This window comes from Mustela nigripes, chromosome 3 (assembly GCF_022355385.1).
Source record: "Mustela nigripes isolate SB6536 chromosome 3, MUSNIG.SB6536, whole genome shotgun sequence".
NCBI lineage: Eukaryota > Metazoa > Chordata > Mammalia > Carnivora > Mustelidae > Mustela > Mustela nigripes.
This window is the reverse complement of record NC_081559.1, coordinates 96,376,335-96,395,794: the sequence shown is the minus strand read 5'-3', so window position 1 is coordinate 96,395,794 and position 19,460 is coordinate 96,376,335. Positions and strand designations below refer to the sequence as shown.

At 39.8% G+C, this 19,460-nt stretch overlaps 1 protein-coding gene and 1 non-coding gene across 5 annotated transcripts in view; one reads left to right on the top strand and one right to left on the bottom strand.

Moving 5' to 3' along the window:
* NCKAP5 (NCK associated protein 5) overlaps positions 1-19,460 on the bottom strand; it is a 949,833-nt gene that overhangs the window by 664,723 nt on the left and 265,650 nt on the right. The window lies entirely within an intron of this gene.
* LOC132014737 (U6 spliceosomal RNA) lies at positions 1,157-1,263 on the top strand. Its single transcript, XR_009403387.1, has one exon. It is a non-coding gene; the product is annotated as a U6 spliceosomal RNA (small nuclear RNA).

Below are 19,460 nucleotides of genomic sequence, written 5' to 3'. Positions count from 1 at the left end.
GCGACAAGTCTGTTTTCGCATTTGAAGGAGCAATATTTTTGTATCTTAAATCCCATCTTAGGTTGGTATCTTGTATTTTTATTAGTCACCTCTCATGGTGCTAGGGAACAACTTTTTTTTTTTTTTTAAGATTTTATTTATTTATTTGACAGAGAGAGAGAGCACAAGCAGGGGGAATGGCAGGCAGAGGGAGAAGCAGAGTCCACACTGTGCAGGGAGCCTGATGCAGGACTTGATCCCAGGACTCAGGGATCATGACCTGAGCTGAAGGCAGATGTTTGACTGACTGAGCTGCTAAGGTGCCCCAGGGAACAACTATTTTTAAAAACTGGATGATGCATATTTTGTCCCTATGTGTGCAGAGTTAACAATATAAGATGAATACTGACTATGTATGGAAGGAACAAAATAGAGCATTTCATCACCATTTTTACCACTTTCCCTGCAGCTCTGCTGTCCATGCCTAGAGCTATCAAAGGAATATGGGAAAGCCAGGTAGCCTGAATGTGAAGACGGAGCTCTGATTTTCTGGCCAATTCACCGAACTCCCAGAGTCGAAGGATCATATAGCTGAACGAGAGCTAAAGGAAAGGATGTAGGGGAAGTCATCTCAGGGCTGAATCACCAGATCAAGACAATATTGCACATTTGGGAATTTAATTACTTCTGTTTCAATTTGGAGAAAGTTCTGTTTCTCACAGATTAGAAAGTCATTTATCCAGGAGTCAAAGCCAAATATTTATACTTCTTGAGAAATACCTAAAATTTTATGATTAAAGTTAGAGTCTGACTATTATACTTTTTAAAATTAGGGCTTAGGGATAACAGAGATAGCATAAAGTTAGTATTTGCATTAAACTGAATGAGGTAGGGAGACCTTTACTCTATTTTCTAGGAAGTCCGGAAATCTATGTTCATTGTCAGCATTTCTTCTCACACGATTCAAGGACACTTGGTGGACAGCTGGAAAATGCCAAGAAACTGAGAATCCTGATCAACTTGAAAAGCAAGGCCTGCATAAATGGCATTATGGGACATATCTGCTAGATTGCAATTTCTATAAGGGCAAGGTTCCTGGCTGCTTTGCACATGATTGCCTTGTTCTTGCTCAGAACAGTTACTGTCACCTCATAAACCCTCAAAAATGTTTGACAGAGTGTTCACTCCGGCAGCACATATATTAAAATTAGAATGATGCAGAGAAGATTCGTGTGGCCCCTGCACTAGGAAGACACATGAATTCGTGACACATTCCATATTAAAAGAAAAGTTTGACAGATAGATGAAGAAATTAGTACATGCTTTTCCACCACTGGATATTATGCTATGTCTTGTCCGTTCTTCCCAAACTATGGTCACCTAATACTTGGGCCATACACACACACACACACACACACACACACACACACACACTTCAGTGAAAATACATTTTTCTTATAGCCTTCAAAATAAAGTAAACTCTTAAGTGTCCATAATCACTTAGATATTCTGCTTCAAAGCATAGAAATGGACTAAATTTATCCTACAAATGAAAATAGTTCTATAGTACAGTATTAAATCAATTTAATTAACATTTTAATGTTAACAGGACATAGTTAATATCACCCTCAAAGTAACTGAAGTAATGATCTTCATGGTTAGAGAGGGCACAAATGGGGCCTCAGCTTCTCTTTGCTCCCTGATACTTGAGACAAAGGGGTTCAATCACTGGAAAAGTCTGTGCTTCAAAAATGACCTCTTGGGGCACCTGGGTGGCTCAGTGGGTTAAGCTGCTGCCTTCGGCTCAGGTCATGATCTCAGGGTTCTGGGATCGAGCCCTGCATCGGACTCTCTGCTCAGCGGGGAGCCTGCTTCCTCCTCTCTCTCTGCCTGCTTGTGATCTCTCTCTGTCAAATAAATAAATAAAATCTTTAAAAAAAAAAAATGACCTCTTGAGCAACCTTTCTGTATTTAGTTTGCTCCCCCCTCAATCTCATTCCACTCTCCAAAATGGAGTTGGCATCTGTCTAAAATGCAAATTGCATTATGTCACTAGCTTGCTCAAAACACTGCAGAAGATCACAAGTAGACAGAGAGGGGGAAGCAGGCTCCCCACTGTGCAGAGATCCCAATGAGGTCCTCGATCCCAGGACCCTGAGATCATAACCTGAGCTGAAGGCAGAAGCTTAACCCACTGAACCACCCAGGTGCCACAGCTCCTTTCTTTTTTAAGAGCAACTGTTTTTGGTTATCTGCTTGTCATAAAAGGCCTGACTTGAATAGTAACCCTCCTCCAGATCCAAGCCCTCCACTCCTGAACTTAAGCTCCAATCACACCAAAGTGGTAGTTGTTACCTCACTGGAAACATTGCATTAGTTGACACCTCTGGACATTTGCTATACAATTTCTGTAGTGTGGCATGCTGTCCTTCCCTTTCTCAACCTTGGTGACACTTTTTCCCTTTAAGATGCATCAAATCCTCTCTTGGTTACAGACATGTCCTTCAGGTACGGTCCATTATAAGCCTGGAGTGTATCTCAGCCTCTGTTCCATTATATTGAAATTGACTAACCACATGTCTGTTTCTGACTCTACATCCTCAATATTCCCACTACACAAACTATGCCAAAGTCATCTTTTGGCTTCTAGCACCCATTGCGAAGTCAGAGTCAGTGGAATATTTTTTTTTTAAAGATTTTATTTATTCATTTGACAGAGAGAGACACAGTGAGAGAGGGAACACAAGCAGGGGAAGTGGGAGAGAAGCAGGCTTCCCGCCAAGCAGGGAGCCTGATGCTGGGCTGGATCCCAGGACCCTGGAATCATGACCTGAGCCGAAGGCAGACGCTTAACGACTGAGCCACCCAGGTGCCCAGAGTCAGTGGAATTAATATGCACTGCACCAAATTGAGTAAGTAACATCCTCTTGCTCTTCCCCATCAACGCTGCCTAATCTTGCAATGCTCTGTTATGGCCTGGGAGTTTCCAGAAGTACCATCCTCTTTTCTTATATAAATTGATTAATTGAGCTACTAATATATAAAGGCGGCAACATTTTATAAATGAACAAAATTAACAAAAATTAACAAAATTAACAAAAGCTGTATTACTGACACTAAACAATTAGTAAATAACATTATAAGGAGGAGTCAGGTGGGAAATAAACCCAAGTGTGAGTTAACAATGTGAGTTAACACTTGTGAAAAATCATTATTTAGAATAAGAAATATTTGCATGAAAGCATCTCAGTTATGTTTTGTAGTAACTAAACTTGATATTATTTGCATATCTGGAGTGCTTCTATAGCTCTTTTTAAGAGCTTTGAATAATAGCTCAAAGCTATTTTAATAAATTCAAAAAATAATTATAAAATCATCTCTCTATGTCAATCTAGTATGCCAATATATTGCCTAGAAAGATTTTCTTACAGTGAAAAAATATAATAACCCAGAAAAAAATATAATAGAAATGCTAACATTCCTTTAGCAATGGTGGTTCTAGCTGGGACGTCCTATTATCAATAAATACTGTGGCCCCCAGTCTCCAATTTCGAGACAACGCAGTGACTGAATCAGTATTCTCCAAAGCACAAAGCAGGCAATCTTTTTTATCCTTTGTGCATTTCTCACATCTTAGAACTGCCCCCTTCAATCTTCCTGTGTGCCATCTACCCACACATCCATGTCACTGTATATCACTAGTCTTTACAAGTTCGTCAGAGTATAGTTTTCTTACTGTGCTAAAATCTTATGCATAATTATGTGAAGTTGCTATGGAGATTTTGTGTGATTTGTCATGAAGAAATCTGTTGTGTTTGAGATAATTCTCCATACTAATGACTCAGGTATCCATTCTCCTCACTCCCTTATTTTCTCTGGGATTATAACCAACTGCATCTATTTGAATATCTATAAGCGAAAGTCATTTTATAAATAACACAACCAGAAAAGTTATTGAATTCACTAAGATGAAGCACTACAGTACAGGCGGACCAATTTCTGATGATTAAGGAAAAACTTCCATTACAGTACTTTTTTGAAAACCAGCAAGATTCCTGCCTGCCTCCTTTAGGAAGAGATCTCACAGAAGTTCCTTTACAATTACACCTCTTAGAATTCTGTCTCTAATTATATGATATATGTTTTGGTTCTATCGTCACTTAGAAAATGTAATTTTATTTATTTATTTTTTAAGATTTTATTTATTTGAGAGAGCGCATGTGTGCAAATGACACACACACACACACACACACACACACACACTGAATTCTGGTAGAGCGGTGAGAAAAGCAGCAACACTGACAGTGAGATCTCTGGTGGCTTTAAAACTCAGCAAAGAAAATGAAAGAATCTGAGTATGTAAGCAGTCATGTCCAGTTCAAGACTGTCTAGAAGAGGAAAGAGAATCGTTTGAAGAGCAAATGGCTGGAGTTTAGGAAAAAGTCGGGAGGATTTGGTTGTCTCAGCCAAGAGTCCTTCAGTATAACAGCAAATAGAGATTCAGGATTTCCTCAGTGTCCAAAATCCTCTTTTTATGGACCCACAAAATTTTAATAATTACCTTTGAACATTTTTATTTCGTTTAGTGGCATAAAAAGGAACGCCAAGCCTATTTTGAATGTATTAATGAAGAACTTCTTATCAAATACCTCCCTGTGGTCCAGAGTCTTGTTTGTACTTTCATTCATGATGGCCTTATTAAAAGCTAATAGATGAATGGATAAAGAAGATGTGAGATTATATATATATATATGACATGGAATACTATGCAGCCATCAAAAGAAATGAAATCTTGCCATTTGCGACAACGTGGATGGAACTAAAGGGTATTATGCTTAGTAAAATAAGTCAGTCGGAGAAAGCCAACTATCATATGATTTCCCTGATATGAGGAAGTGGAGATGCAACGTGGGAGGTCTGGGGGGTAGGAAAAGAATAAATGAAACAAGATGGGATTGGGAGGGAGACAAATCATAAGAGACTCTTAATCTCACAAAACAAACTGAGGGTTGCCGAGGGAAGGGGAGTAGGGAGAGGGTGGTGAGGTTATTGACATTGGGGAGAGTATGTACTGTGGTGAGTGCTGTGAAGTATGTAAACCTGGCAATTCACAGACCTGTACCCCTGGGGCTAATAATACATTATATGTTTATAAAAAATTTTTAAAAAATTATTTTAAAAAATTAAATTTAAAAAAAGCTAATATAAAATGAACAGAGGTAGACTTAATGGGATGTTCCTGCCACAAATAAAGGTAAAAACTATGTAGTCACACATGAAACTAATGAACATTATGTAGCTTGAAGGGTAGAATTTAAAAGACAGTTCAGTCATCTTCCATCACTAGACTGTACAAGGCAACCAAATGCCAAAGAAATCAAAGAAAGCCTCAGTCAAGGTACAAGTCTAGTAAGTGTTTCAGCAAAACAGCACCACCACCTGTCATTCAATTCATGAATTTTATCTGGTTCTGTAATTAAATGAGACCAATGAACAACAAGATGTGTGAAGAGAAAGACAAATGATCAAGGAAGAAAGGAACAAATCTGTAAAAATAGTGTCAAAAAGTACAGGCTAAGCCATGGCTTACAAAACCTGGTGAAATTGACAGGGTATCAGGTTATGACTCTCTTTCGAGTCAGATGAGAAGAAGGATACAATTGACTTACTGCTTGAGCAGGTGACATCATGCTAATATAGAAGCTGGGGAGAAAGAGGGTTCATTCAATTCCCATATCACTTGTCCCTTTGCTATCAACAAATCGAAAAGAGGAAAACATGAAGCCCAAGATGAGTGAAGAGATCCCAAGGGAGATCAGCAAGCTTCTCTGCCTAAATCTAAGTCTCAACAATAAATTACACCCTGGGATAATAAATGGACTTCAGATGGGATGGTGGAGGCATTAAAGGCAATCACTGGGGAGTCATGACAAGTCAGAGAGGGATACACATTAAAAGCAGGAAAATGTACTTATTTTTAAGAATATTTCAGATTTTTTTTTTTTTTAATTTCAAAGTCAAAGTAAAAAGCTGCATTTAGAAACTACGAATCACTCTCTAGGCTGATCCCTCTTCAAAAAAGATCATTTATAGAATGCATTCTTCTAAAAGACGGTGTATGGGGCGCCCGGGTGGCTCAGTGTGTTGAGTGTCCGACTCCTGGTTTTGGCTCAGGTCATGAACTGGGGTTGGTGAGATCAGAGCCCTGAGACTGGCACCCGACTCAGTGGGGAGTCTGCTTGAAGATTCTCTTCCTCTACCCCTCCACCTGCTGGCATGCACACACACTCTTTCTTAAATAAGTAAATAAGTAAATAAATAAATCTTTTAAAAAAATAAATAAAAGAGGGTGTGTAACAATTAGAAAAGAAATCAATGGTCACAGGGAGTTACAAGGGCTCCCTGAGAACGGTTCCCCTTCACGTCTTCTGAACAATGGCAACAAGACTGAGAGGCAGAGTGAACCTGGATTTCAGCTGAGCATTTAATACATATTGCTTGATGACCAAGAAGCGGGATACAGCAAGAGCGACGAGATAATCATTTCTGGGAAGCGAAGCTGCAGAGGCACATTGCAGGTCCTCTGCTGAAATGATGCAGCAGAACTTCATGAAACGCCTGGGTTTGGAGTCAGAAATCTAAAACTGAGTAACTGCTTCACCTCTGATGGGTGCAAGGGTCCACAAATCTGGGTGCTGCTGGTTCTATCAGTCCAACTGTATTGGAATATGGTGGCATGCATCTGTTTACCTGTTGTCTGTGGCTGTCGTCTCCCCTTGTTCAGGGGGGAACAGCATCAACAGAGATCGTCCAGCCGCTAAGCTAACATATTTACCATGGAGCCCTTTACTGGGAAAGTCTATCAGCCCCCTGCCAGGTCACATAAGCAAGGATGGAGCATCACCTTGCGACTCTCATTTTCAGCCTCCACATTCGTAGAGAGAGATCGCAGCCAGTGCTGCCAGATGCAGGAAATACCGTATGGAAAAGCTGTTCACGGATTGTAATGTGCTATACATGCAGAAGATACATGCTATTAGGATCGCTCTGCCTGTTCAGTGATTAATAGCCCTGCTTTGAACATTAAAGACTCGCCAATCTCCAGTGCATAGGAGACTCCCCCCTAATAGTGGATGGGGTTTTATTTAGGTGAATGAATGGATGGATGGACGGCTGCCCAGATGAATGATACTAGTACCTACATCTTATTTGGCAAGGGCGCTGTGCCAAGGAGCTGCTTTGAATACAATAGCTTGTTTTATCCTTGTAACTTGGCGCATTATTTACATTTTATTGCTGAGTAAAGGAAAAGAGATGTGAACAGCAACAACATCAGGAGCAACAGCCAGTATGTATAAAGTGCTTATTAGGTCCCAGCTACTGTGTTAAGTACTTGCTAAATGGGACTTAACTGAATGTTCTCAGGACTCCCATGAAGCAGGGATTAGCATCAGCAGCGGCAATAGAACCATCAACAGCATCCTCCCCATCATCGTCATCGTCATCGTCATTGTCATCATTCCACACTTAAAGAGGAGAAGACGGAGGCCCATCAAAGGTAAGTAATTTCTCAAGGTCAAACATCTGGCAGGTGGCAGAACTCAACTTCGAAACCTTGTCTTCCTGTCTCTAATGCTCTAACCACGATACGCTGGGGCAACTGATTTACAGTAACAAGCCTAAGTTCATAGAGGATAAATGTGGAGTCTTACTAGAATGATTTAAGAATGAACCATTTGAAGTGTCTGAAGGAATCTAGAAGCGGTTCCTATGAACAATGTGTTTTTGAAAACCTTTTTATTTTAACTAACTTTGTACTTAGTGAAGAATGGCAGAAATAGTACAGATTTCCCATTATATTCCAGCTGCCCCTGATGTTAACATACTGCATAAATACAGCAGAATGGTAAGAACCAGAAAATTAATATGGGTGCCACACTGTTACCTAAAAATCTTACTCCAGTTTCACCAGTTTTTCCAAGATTGCCGTCCTTCTGTGCCGGATCCCAGCTGGGATCCCACTTTGCCCCTAGTTGCTACCTCTCCTTAGACTCTTCTGGTCAGTAACAGTTCTTTAGCCGTTCCCTGTCTTTCCTGTTTTTGACACTTTGGAATAGTATCAACTAGTCATTTCCTCAGATGTCTCTTAGTTCGGGTTCATCTGACCCTTTATTTCCCTCGTGACTGGACTACGGCCATCCGTTTTTGGCGACACCCCAGATAAAATGTTGTGTCCTCAGTACATCATACCAGGGGGCTCGTGATGTCAATATGTCTTATCATTTGTTTTAACAAACTAAATCTCAGTAAGTTGACAGACATGCAGCCTAGATGATAACACACACAGACACACAGACACATACACATGCATGCACAGTAATGCAAATCTCATGACAGTTTCAACGTGTCAAGAAATTTTTCAAAACCATGAGCAAAAAATTTGCTTTTGGTCCTACGTTTCTCCCCAGTGGCTAGATTATTAGAATAGGACTGGATTGCCTAGGAGTACCCCAGGTTGATTTCTGCCTCAGGGTATCCTTGTTGGCTAGGAAGCATGCTGATGGACATAGGAATGTTGACTAGACACTGGTGTGTACATCTAAGCCTCAAAGACAAGACAAGCTTAGATCATGCTCCAAATATTCACTCAGTGCCTCAACCTCCTGTCTCACCTGTGAGTCAGGCTTATTGGATGATGGGCCCCAGGCAGAAGAATCTTCCAGAATCCCACCATTATACTTGGCCAAATAACACAATATGTATCTTGATTCTGTATTTTTTAAAATATTATTTATTTATTTATTTGACAGACAGAGATCACAAGTAGGCAGAGAGGCAGGCAGAGAGAGAGAGAGGGAAGCAAGCTCCCCGCTGAGCAGAGAGCCTGATGTGGGGCTCCATCCCAGGACCCTGGAAACATGACCTGAGCCGAAGGCAGAGGCTTTAACCCACTGAGCCACCCAGGCACCCCTTGATTCTGTATTTGAAAAATTCAGTCCAGCTTGTCTGTAAACAGTGATATCAGTAAGAAGAGTAAAGTAAATGCTGTCTTCTCCCAAAAGACAGGCTCTTCACCTGAAGGTAAGTTGGAGATAAATGCTTATTTTACTTGACCGGATGAAAATCATATTCACCAATAACTACTTGATCAAGCAAACATGAACCAAGACTCCTGCTCATATTTCAGACAAACTGGAATTTTGGTAAAATGCAACCACTCCAAAGGGAAACACAGGCTAGGAAAGGAAGTGCCAGCAGCTGACATCCTGCTTTAAAGATTATTGTCTTCTAGAGTGAGGAGTCATTACTTTAAATAGAACTGATATACTTACTGTTTTTCATACCATGTTTAAAAATATGAAGGCAACATAAAAAAAAAAAGATGGAAAGATACAAGTCCTATGAAGACAAGGTATAAGTTTATTTTCTCACATCTTTTTCAGTAACACATAGTCAATTTCAAAACTGCAACTGAACGCAAAAAGAGCTCACTGTGAAAATGCTGAAAATCTATCACCCCACTCACACAGGCATAATTATGGGGGCCATAAGTAGACTTCCTTTTTATTTATTGATCTGAATTCTATAACTTTCCTGCATTTCAACATTTTTTTCTCTCATCATTCTGTTAGATTTATATTGTCTGAAAACTACAGCTTCATTCAATTTGAAATGTGTACATTCTACAATTCAGTCACTGTGAGAAAAAAGCCTTTAATAATTAAAGTAGCATAGGTACACCCTGCTGGCTCTAAATGACTCTGGTGTTATGTTAGCCATCAATATTTCTACAGAAAACGCCTTATTCAACAAAAAAACAATGTCCTTTTTATTTCACTTATAGACACTTTCCTGATAGCATGCATTTAAAACACATAATAAAAAAATAGAGGGGAGGACACCTGGGTGACTCAGTTAGGTGTCTGCCTTGGGGTCAGATCGTGATCCCAGTGTCCTGGGGCCAAGCCCCCCATCAGGCTTCCTACTGGGCAGGGAGGCTGCTTCTCCCTCTCCCATTCCCCCTGCTTGTGTTCCCTCTCTTTGTCTCTCTCTGTCGAATAAAAATAAAGAATCTTTAAAAAAAAAAAAATAGAGGGGAAAAAATATCGGTTCATCTTAAAAACACCCACTTAAAAAAACTTGCAGAAGGAGGAAAGCTAGATTAGCAACAATTTTTTATGTTTACTTTTTGCAGTTTTTGATAACCATTTTAAGTACAATGACCATTCTAAGAAACTTTCACTAGAAATTGCTTATCAAGAGTAAAAGAATAAAGAAGATAAAGTCAGAGATGTATCAGAGATTTAAAAAATAATATTAATGAATTAAATCTTAAATATTTTAATTAAATACCAGCAACTAAATAAACACTTATTTTGATGAAACTTCCTTTTCAGTGCTTATTAAATTCCAATGACACTTTAAAAATGATAATATTCCAGAAATTAAAAACAGTAAGGAAGCATGTGAAACAACTTACTGATTTAATAAGTCTCTGAAAATCAAGACATGAAGGGACTTGAAGGGTTATGTGAGGTATAAATTGGTGCGATCTTTCTGGAGGACAATCCAACACTATGTAGAAAATTTTCATGTACATACACAATACTTCTACCCTCAGGATTCATCACAAAGAAATGGTAACACAAATGTACAATAATGTATGTGGATATATCTTCACTTCACTTCACTATATAGCCACTATCACTATGGTTTTATTTGTACAAAAACTTAGAAAGTGACATAAGTAACCCAAGTAGGGATTGGTTAATACATTTTAAGGCATACATTAAGGCATACATTTTCATACATTCAACCTTGAAATACGATTCCAAGGAATCGCCTTCTAATTCTCCTTCTGTTCTAAATGTGATCTCTTGTTCATCTCACCAGAAAAGAAACCCAGAACAAAACAACAGCAGAACTACCACAACAAACCCCTTCCGGGCCATGGAATGGTGGTTTTCTCTGCCTGGTTGGTGGTACTTTCCAGGACATCTGGCTACCACCTTGCCCTCCTTGGGATCTCTAGAGCCTGAGCAACTGTCAGCCTTTACCACAGCCGTCTTCACGACAGCAGAGCAAAGGTGATCTTGGAGTGAGTGGAAGAAGGACCCAGTAGACCGATCTCTGGGTTCCCCTCTGGGGATTGGAACCTGACTTCTATCTTGGCTAAGGGATCAGTTTTTGAGGTCAGATTTTATCTGAAGATGTTTTCTGAAGCCCAAAAAGAAAACACAAGTTTGGAAACCGCTGCTGTAATGCCCAACACTATTATTATTATATTAATTAGCTTTTAAAGGTTTTATTTTAATTCCAGTTAGTTAGCATACAGTGCTGTATTAATAGTGATTCAACAATTCCGTATATCACGGGTGCTCACCACCACAAGTGCCCTCCTTAATCCCCATCACTTGTTTTACTCATCCCCACCACCCCAACCCCTCTGGTAACCATCAGCTTGTTCTCCATAGTTAAGAGTCTGTTGTTACTTTTTCTTTCTTTCTTTCTTTCTTTTTCTTTCTTTCTTTCTTTCTTTCTTTCTTTCTTAATGAAGGCTAACAAGAAAAACAAAGTGTGAATTTTAGTCACCAGGATTGAAGGTTTCATAAATTTAGAACAGAGCTACCATCTCTTATTCAAAACCCTTTGTACCAGATGAATTTTGTAAGTCAGAATATTTTATATTTATCAGGTAGTTAATAGAGAAATATATTCTATATTACGTATCACTGACAGGAAGGACCTGGGGCAGAAACTCAGAGTCAAATACCTTTTCATTTTGGAAGCGAAACATATAAAACGCCTGCACCGAATGAATTACATCAAAACCGTAAGTTGCCTCACACCAATTTATATAAGGTTATATCAGATTCTTCTATCAACTCTGTTGCGCTAAACTTAAAAAAAATAAAAAGTAAAGAAAACTGTTGACTTCTAGAGCCTGTTGGATGCTGGAGTCTGGGCAAAGGGTCTGCAAGGAGACAAAGCTGGAATCGGTGAGGGGCTGGGAGTGGAGGCTTCAGCTTACTCAGAATCCAACTGAACTGAAGCCAGCAAATGAATGTTCAATTAGAAAGGCAGAGCGCCACATGGCAACTTCTGTACCAAAGTCAGAGATATCTCGTCAGAGATTACAAACTGGAATTACATACTTCTTTTAGCAGTCAGTGGAAATATCTACTCTGAGGTCATTCTCTAAAATATGTTTTAAAAAGGGATTATATATGGTTTAATAAGCATATAATTCTGCATTAATGTGGTGAAGTGAAAATAGGTGAACTTTTTCTAAGGAAAGATTTATTTGTTTACTTTAGAGAAAGAAAGAGAGAGAGCATGGGTGGAGGGGCAGAGAAGGAGAGGAAGAGAGAGAGCCCCAGTACAGGGCTTATTCCCAGGACTTTGGGGTTGTGACCTGAGCAAAAACCAAGAGTCAGATTCTTAACCCACGAGCCACCCAGGCGCCCCCAAATACTTGCACTTCATATTGCTAAGCAGGCAAGGCTGACAAGAAATCAGTATTTTACCCATTATTAAATAAACAGAGATGATTGATAGAGAGATAGATTGCTTAACCACGAGTGCACACCGATTAAAAGAAATCTATGTAAAGTGAGAAATACCAAAATGTGAATTAGTCTTTACCTCAGGGTAGTGCAAATTCAGCTGATTTTTAATTTTTGATTTCAAGATTTCTGTACTGTTATTATTATTTTTTAGAATGGAAAGCTATTTTTATGGAAAGAAAAAGCTCTTTACATTTGGTAAAAATGTAATTATTTGCAGTTTCTATATAATTTAGATCCCCAGGGCTCAAGCAATGCACCTAAAGGTCACAGTGTTAATTTGTAGCAAAATTGTATTTGGATTCATGTCCTTTAACTTCTAGCTCTGTGTCCTCTCCATTTTTCCAGGCTACCTTTCAAAACGAGGCATGAGGTATAGTCCCTGTCTTAGAAAAGCTAATGACTAAGTAGAGGAGATGACAAATATAGATAGAAAGCAGTGATCAACTATTACAAGATGCTATCTGCTTAAGTAACTCCTGCAAATCCTTTTGGCATCAGTGTGGTGTGGGGGAAAGGAAACATACAAATCTCAAATAAAAGGGAGTGAAGGATAACATGATACACACCCATCACAAGTCTCACTGAATTCAGGACGAGAAGATTTACAAGTACAGAGAATGCTTCCTGGATAAAAGATAGATATGCTTTGAAAAGGTTAAGATCAGGGACGGTATTTCCATCAGGACATATCCGACTGCACGGATGATGACTGAAAGCAGGGCTAGGATGCATGTGTGCTGGAGCGCAGGGGGACCAACTATGCACGTGGAGTGGGGCCCGATCCTGAAGGCTTCGGAAGCCTCCCGAAGAGTTACATAGGATGTGAAGAGACATGGGAGCCATGGATAACTTCACCAAGAAAACCAAGTGACAGAAACCACGTAACGGGTGTGAGTCACCCAGCTGCATGTGGGCTAGACTGACGGTGGGGAGACGGCAGTGCCAGAGGTCAGGTGCAGGGCTGTGGAATTGATAGTGGGCCACGCAAATGGACAAAGGACCCGAATCGGGGCTGGAAGTCGAAGGCAGAGCACGAAGATGCTAAGGTTTAGAAGAACGCCTCTAAAGACAGTGATCCCTTGGCAGAGACAGAGGATTTTAGTTAGGTTCACCATCTCCGAAGGGAGAACAAAGAATTAAAAAACATTAAGTGCTCCTGTTCATTAATATTAGACTCTGACCATTTAGCTTTGTGGATTTCACTACTGAGGCCAAGTGGCCATTCAACCTTCCAATGAACAGCATAGTTTGAGTCTGTCCTGAAAATTAACCCACGCTCCTCTCATTCTACCCAGCTATCAGACAGGGCTCTGCCCAAATTAAGGAACACAAGTCAATACCAATGAAAGGAAAATAACAATTAAGAACAAAAAACAAGCAAAAATCTTCCAAATGAGAACACTAAATCTATAGCACTTACATTAAAAGGTGGAAAAGGATCTTATGTGGCTTGAATAGCATTTGAGTGTTTTGGTTTTCTTTTTTTTAATTTATTTGTGAAAGAGAAAGGAGAGATTGTAAGTGTAGAGAATGGACAAAAATGATAGCAGTTGTGTCTTCCCTATGTCTGCTTGGGTATTTTACATTTTGTTTGACGTGTTTTTTAACAAATGATTTATGATCTGCATCCAGTCTGCCCCAACAGGGACACCTCCACTGGTCATGGCGGCCGGTTTAGCTGGGATCCCACCGCCTCTGAGCCTTTAAATAGACAGTGCTTTGAATTTCATCTCAGGGATCAGGTCACATCCAAATCCACTTAACATTTCACTGGTATGGTTTTTGATGTCATCAGAGACCTTGATGAAATTACAATCCTATTAGTCACGATGGGGGAAGACAGGAGACCTTAGGTGGCTAATGTTCCATTCATAACAAGAAAGAGACATTTAGCATTTGTAAAGGGCATTGATTTCTGATAGTTCCCTGAAGAACAAGGCTCAAGTGAAGAGATATAACCAGAAAAGACCTGAGAAAGAAAAGACAGAAAAGGCAAAGTTGCATTTATCCAAACAGCTTAACTCTGTATACTTTTTACAACTTCGCTTGAATCAAACGAACAGCGAATTCATGTTAATGTGGGCAGGAGGAAGGGCAGCGCAGGGCAGGAAGGACATGCCGAGCTCCACAGAGATGCTGTTACTGAAGAATCTGGGAAATTACACTGAGCCCCTGATTGATGCCAAGGAGATGCCTCTAAATATAAAGGGTGAATGGAGGTTACACAGAAAGGGCTTTTAATCTGGGTGATAAATTGCCAGATTCCATTATGCTTAATGAGTCTCATAAATGCATAGCTAGACTCAAGAAAATAATAAGACCCCTTTCAGAGACCAGTATAAACAAATTAGAAGAATTAATAATAAAAATCCTATTAATGTGTACGCAATTTCAAGACGTTAATGAACTCAATTTAAAATGTTTGGTTACTGTATTTTTAGTATTTAAAAAAAAAAAAATGCCAGTTCATCAAAATGGATTCATTCTTCAGTTTCTTTTACGTGCGTATGTCCTGTGTTAGGACTTAAAGGATCACATTCCTTTTGGTTAACTCTTCTCCAGGGAGAGGCCTGCTTAGCCGTTCCGGGATATGACAGAGTGTCGCAGGCCCTATGTTGCTTAAGATGCTTATTGACCTGAAAGTAACAAATGAGATTCATTCAAGTGAATTTGCTCAGCCTCATAATATGCCTCCTAACCAAGCAGAGACTACAGAAACACATTAGATTCTCAGTCACCAGGCTGGAAAACACAAATCTTTCAGTTCTCAATACAGTCTCAGGCAGGAAACAAGAAGAAGTATCTGAAAATATCCATGCATCGTATGCAGTTCAAAACAGAAGCAGTTCTCTCTCATCCGCTAAGACGCCTGGGCCCATGCAAGAGAAAATCTGGTCTTGCATCAACAAATATTTGTACAATACACCATCAGTCATGCATTAGAAATCAGGCTCTCACTTCCAGCCATTAGGATTCTTTTAAGCCATCATTTAAGAAAGAACCTCAATACTCAAGCATATAATCAAAGCATGTGGGAGGTGAGAAAGAAGGTAGTCCCTGTTTTGTAGTTAAATCCCTAGGCCAGAAGTCACAATCAGACATCTGTGCTTAGTTAGGTTTCCATGAAAATGAATGCCATGTGCTTCTTAATGCAAAGTGAAATAACATAACTCATGGTTTTCGAATGGCACCAAGGGGCATGGAGATGGCTGCCAACGATGACCGCTTCGCGAGCCCAGAACAAACCCGTTTATAATATCACCAGGTAATGCACATAGTGTCTGGCACACAGTGAGCACTCAATAAATATTTCTTCAAATTTGAATGGAAGAGTGACTCCTTTTATATACAAGCTGTTATATAAAGTTTGTACATCCTTGATTTTACTATAAAAATAATATATGTTCTCATGCACATCTGCTCCAACCTCTGAATCAATAAAGACTCAGAGCCAATCTCTCCTTCTCAAGCATTTTCCCCCACTGGGCTGCTAATGTGCTGGATCCCCCAGGCGCCTTGTGTCCAAACCTCTTAAGTATTTCTCTGGTGGGCTTCCTTGGGCTTCCTGGGCTGTCCCAATCCTGTTCTTTTTTCTTTTACAGTTATTCACAGAGTATTGAGTTTCAGGACTTCAACAAATGTCTCTGTGCAGCCCTCTCCTTAAATAATGCAAACACACCCTCCCACTAGATTTTATAAGGGACAAAGAGTGGAATTAATCTAAAGCCTCTTTCCTCAGTGTTTATGCAACAGAGCTGAGTAGGAAATGAATGCATACCTTCAAGGTTAATGATTTTAAGGCCAAATGAGTGAGCAGGCCCAGAAGAACCCTAACCAGAGAGGAAAGAGTGTCGTGTTGCTGCTGGCAAAGGAGCAGAGATTAGAGTTTGCCCTGAAGGGTGAGTAGGATTCATGTATGAAGGACTGAGGGAGGAGGGACTCTCAGGAAGGTCAACTACTATGAGCAAGGATGAAGATGGGAAAGTATGTGGCTGCTTTGGAGTCAATGAGGAGATTGCTGTGTCTGTCATGAGGGTTTCATTACATGAACAATGAGGGGGATGGTGGGCAGGAAGGTGAACCAACCATGGGGTCCTTCAAATGCCGGATTAAGGAATGAGACGTTATGCTATAGAAAAAAAGGAAGGAAGTGGGATTTTTAGCTCAGAAGACTTATTAAAAATGGTCTCCTGTCCTTACTTCCTTTGACTAGAGAACACCTCCTCAGTATCTCATCATAGCATGCTTGTTCCAAAACCCTTCTTTCATTTCCCCATGTCCAGGGGCTTGACCATCTCTGTTAGTGGCAACAACATCCTTCTTGGATTTAAAGGCTGATGATGTCTTTGGAAGTATCTTTGATCAGCTTGTCTTCAACATCAGTGCCGGGTGAAGAATCAATGACCAAAATTACCTTGGGAATGCTTTCAGTAAGTACATATTCCTAGACCCTATTCTAGACCACCTGAATCAGAAAAGATTTGGGGATCCATATCACTACCTGTGATATGATGAATGAAATATTTAATCTGGCTACTCCTCCTCCTTTCAATGACCCCATTTCCCATGATGACTACTACCATCGTTGAAACTCAGAACTTCCTCATCCATGATCAGTTACTCCCACAGACACCATCTGGGTTGCAACTTGCCCTCCAATATCAGCATCTTCTTTGTAGATCTGGGCTCTGGGAAGCCAACATAATTGCAGTTCAGACCAGTGATGCCCAGATGTCTCGGTAGTGATGACTGATGATGCAAACGCTTTCCCATTAGGGTGGGAAAGCAGTTAAAAAACCTTCTGGGGAGCCCAAATCAAGATCTCATTTGATCAGATCACTCACTCACTCTATCTGCATATAGGCCATTCTACCAGCCCTTGGCAGTGATCCCTCACCCTTTACACAAGGCCCTCTCCAAACAACTCCTCAATGAAGATAGCTCCCGAGGACAGCCCTCTTATGGTGGCTTTCACAACCTAGTTTTGAGAACGATGCAAGTTACACAGTGAGTAGCATCCATGCTATGATTTCAAAAGTCTTCTCCTCACTCATCCCAGCCTAATACACCCCCATGAGCTTCTAAAGTATCTCTAAAGTATCTCTAAACCATGACTGGTTTCAGCTTAATGCCCCCAAATGAAGTATTCATTCAACTGACTTAAAATGTGCTCTCTTTAAATATGTTACATTTCCCAGAACTCTTTTAAGACCTGTTACTTAAAATATAATGAGTGGTTGACTCTTGAACAATATGGGGCTTAGGATCACTTTTGACTCTGTAAAAATGTAATTACTAAAAGACGAGGGTTGACCAGAAGCTTACCATTAACATAAACTCCTTTTTAGCAAATATTTTACATGTTATATTTATTATATACTGTATTTTATAAGAAAGTAAGCTAGAGAAGAAAATCATAAGGATGGGGTGCCTGGGTGGCTCAGTGGGTTAAGCCTCTGCTTTAGGCTCAGGTCATGATCTCAGGGTCCTGGGATCAAGCCCCTCATCAGGCTCTCTGCACAGTGGGGAGCCTGTTTCCCCTCTCTGTCTGCCTCTCTGCCTGCTTGTGATCTGTCAAATAAATAAATAAAATCTTTAAAAAAAGAAAATCATAAGGAAAAGAGGATACCTTTACAGTACTGTACTGTATTTATATATATAAAAAAAATTCCACATACAACTGGACTCATGCAGGTCAAACCTATGTTGTTCAAGGGTCCACCAGAATTTAAAAGAAAAGTTTCTGGAATCAGATTCTCCTGAGTTCTAGTTCTAATTCTCTGCTTACTTTGTGTGACTTTGGTAAATTATATAAACATTCCAAGTCTCAGTTTCCTCATGTAGAAAATGGGAATGATAAAAATCCCTAGAATATAGGATTGTTGAGATCATTTAACGTACATATTTGTCAAAAGGCCCAGCACATTGATTTTGTATCCTGCCACATTATTGAATTGCTATATGAGTTCTAGTAGTTTGGGGGAGGAGTCTTTTGGGTTTTCCATATAAAGTATCATGTCATCTGTGAAGAGGCAGAGTTTGATTTCTTCTTCGCCAATTTGAATACCTTTTATTTCTTTTTGTTGTCTGATTACTGTCGCTAGGACTTCTAGTACTATGTTGAATAATGGTGGCTGAGAGTGGACATCATTGTCCTGTTCTTGATCTCAAAGGGAAGGCTGTCAGCTTTTCCTCATCGAGGATGATATTCGCTATGGGTTCTTCACAGACAGATGTTATAAAGTTGAGGAATGTTGCCTCTATCCCTACACTTTGAATCCTTTTAATCAGGAACGGATGTTGTATCTTGTCAAATGCTTTTTCTGCATCAAAATCAATGTACAGAAATAAGTTGCTTTCTTATGCATTAATAATGAAAATATAGAAAGGGAAATTAGAGAATTGATTCCATTTACTATAGCACCAATAACCATAAGATACCTGGGAATAAACCTAACCAAAGAGGTAAAGATTTGAACTCAAGGAACTACAGAACACTCATGAAAGAAGTTGAAGAAGACACAAAAAGTTGGAAGAGCATTCCATGCTCATGGATCAGAAGAATAAATATTCTATGTCTATACTGCCTAGAGCAATCTATACTTTCAATGCCCGATCAAAATTCCACTGGCATTTTTCAAAGAGCTGGAAAAAATAATCCTAAAATTTGTGTGGAACCAGAAGAGACACTGAATTGCTAAGGAAATGTTGAAGAAGAAAAATGAAACTGGGACACTGCGTTGCCTGATTTCAAGCTTTACACAAAGCTGTGATCACCAAGACAGCATGGTACTGGCACAAAAACAGACACACAGACCAGTGGAACAGAGCAGAGAGTCCAGGTATGGACCTGTAACTGTATGGTCAAATAATCTTTGACAAAGCAGGAGAAAATATGCAGTGGAAAAAAGA